The following is a 2,934-nucleotide window of genomic DNA, read 5'->3' on the forward strand; positions in this document are numbered from 1 at the left end:
TTTTTAAGATTTATTCATTTTTATTACAAAGTCAGATATACAGAGAGGAGAGACAGAGAGGAAGATCCTCCATCCGATGATTCACACCCCAAGTGAGTGCAATGGCCGGTGCTGCGCCAATCCGAAGCCAGGAACCTGGAACCTCCTCCGGGTCTCCCACACGGGTGCAGGGTCCCAAAGCTTTGGGCTGTCCTCGACTGCTTTTCCAGGCCACAAGCAGGGAACTGGATGGGAAGTGGCGCTGCCGGGATTAGAACTGGTGCCCCTATGGGATCCCGGTGCATTTAAGGCGAGGACTTTAGCTGCTAGGCCATGCCACCGGGCCCTCTCCTTCCTTCTTTTTCCATTCTCCTGCTCACTTTGCAAGTAAAAACTCCTCTGAAGAAAAAACAAACAAACAGACATCAGTTAGGATGTGTGCATCTTGTATCCCAGTACCTGGGCTCACCTGCCAGCACTGCTTATGATTCAAGTTTCCTGCTAATGCAGACACTGGGCAGCATCACAGCTGAGGCAGGCATCTGAGAATAAATAAGTGGATGGGAGGTCTCGGTTTGTCTTTCTCTTTTGCTCCTCAAAAAAAAAAAAAAAAAAAAAAAGTTCTGTTTTGCTCTTGTGTTTTCTTGCCTTTCTGCTTTCTGAGATGTCCTGATGGATTAGGAAGGTCCTCACCTTGATGTTAGACTTTCTAGTATCTGGAATTGTGAGCCAAATAATTGTGCACTTTTTTTATTTTAAGAAATCTGCCGCACCCCCGCCTCCCAGTTAAAGATTTATCTTATTAATTTGAAAGGCAGAGTTACAAAGGGAGATGGAAGGTGGGTGGGAGGGAAGAGAGATTGCATGACTGGGGCTGGACCAGGTTGAAGTCAGGAGCCAGGAGCTTCTTCCAGGTCTCCCAGGTGGGTGCAGGGGCCTAAGCATTTCCATTTTCTGCTGCTTTCCCTGGTGCATTAGCAGAGATCTGGATTGGAGGTGGAGTGCTCATATGGGATGCCAACTCAGCAGGTGGGCGATTAACTCACTATGTTGTAATATTGGCCCCTAAGTCTCTGTTCTTTTAAATACATATAAATTTGAAAGGCAGATTTGTAGAGGAGAGAGAGACAGGGGGCATTTTCCATCTGCTAGTTCACTTCCCGAATGGCTGTAACAACAGGGGCCCAAGGACTTCAGCCATCCTCCATTGCCTTCCCAGGTCATAAGTAGGGAGCTGGATCTGAAGTGGATTAGCTAGGACTTGAAAAGGTGGACTAGGTGGAGGCTTAATTCGCAGTGCCACAGTGCTGGGCAGGCTTATGTATGATCTCTAATATTTCAAAATTGAGGCCCGGCGGCATGGCCTAGTGGCTAAAGTCCTCGCCTTGAACACCCCGGTGTAAGGAGTTATTCCAATACCCGGTGCCATTCCTTCTTCCTCACAGCTCATGAAGTTCGCGCCGGTCCAGCCGTCCACCAATCAGATGTAACCTGGCATTCCACCTGAGAATCCCACCCCAATCTTCCAGCCCCCTCCCCAACTCCGCCCACTCGCCAATCATCCCTAGGCATTCACCTGCAGGCACCAATCCCCTGGGGGCCTGCCCTCAATCCCTCCCAATCCCCACCCCCTACACCTGGCCGACAAAAAGGCCCCCCCAGGTGCGGCTCTCTCTCTCTTCTCTCTCTTGCTCTTCTTTGCTCTCCCATTTTCCTCCGGCCTCCCTTCCCCCCCCCTTCCCCTCCACCCTGTTCCTGCCCGTTGGACTAAACCTCCTAAGATACCTCGTTGCTTCAGCTCACGGTTAAGAACCAGGTTGTGGGAATTAGCTGCGCGTAATAATATCGTAATAATATCATAATATCGTATGAACTAGAACTCCCAATCTTTTTAAATAACACCCGGGATCCCATATGGGCGCCGGTTCTAATCCCGGCAGCGCCACTTCCCATCCAGCTCTCTGCTTGTGGCCTGGGAAAGCAGTCGAGGACGGCCCAAAGCTTTGGGACCCTGCACCCGTGTGGGAGACCTGGAAGAGGTTCCTGGTTCCCAGCATCGGATTGGCGCGCACCGGCCGTTGCGGCTCACTTGGGGAGTGAAACATCAGATGGAAGATCTTCCTCTCTGTGTCTCTTCTCTGTATATCCGGCTTTCCAATAATAATAAATCTTAATATTTCAAAATTGGCTTTTCCAGTTATATCTTGGAGTGTTTTATTTTCATCACCCACATTATTAGTTTCTTTCTAAATATGATTTTTTTTAAAAAGGATTTATTTTATTGGAAAGGCAGATTTACAGAAACAAAGAGAGGAAGAGAAAGCTTTTCGTCTGCTAATTCACTCCCCAAGTAGCTTCAATGGCCAAAGCTGAGTCAATCCGAAGTCAGGAGCCAGGAGCTTTTTCCGGTCTCCGCGCGGAAGCACGGTCCCAAGGCTTTGGGCTGTCCTCTACTGGTTTCCCAGGTGTAATGACTTGCGTTTATGACAGGGTTAGCAGGGTAAGGGTAATCATTTGCTTGTAAGCAAGAAAAACCGGATTCTCAACCCATTTCTGCCACCCTGTGACGTCCTCAGGTCATAACTGCTTCTTAATCCTTAGTCTCCTGAAACGCAGGTAGGTAAGAATCAAGTTTTCTGTTGTCCACCATCTTCTGGCATCTCTAGTCCCGTCACACAAGAGGCACGTGAAATTGGCGTATAAAGGAATGATGTGAGTCGTCAGCCACTAATCACTCTCAGGCACTTCCGGAGAGGGACAAAGGCTTTGAAGTGCCCGAGCCCACACTTCCGGGATCCTTTGGGCTGCACCTGGTAGGGCTGGGTGAGCGAGCCGCAGCCTTCAGCCTCGGTGCCTGAACTGAGCATGCTCCCCTCCGGCGCGAGGCGGTGCGGGCCGGCGCCCTGACGTGGCTCACGGTTATTGGGCCGGCGCGAGCGCGCGAGGCTCGCGGGG

This window comes from Ochotona princeps, chromosome 4, assembly GCF_030435755.1.
Source record: "Ochotona princeps isolate mOchPri1 chromosome 4, mOchPri1.hap1, whole genome shotgun sequence".
Lineage (NCBI taxonomy): Eukaryota > Metazoa > Chordata > Mammalia > Lagomorpha > Ochotonidae > Ochotona > Ochotona princeps.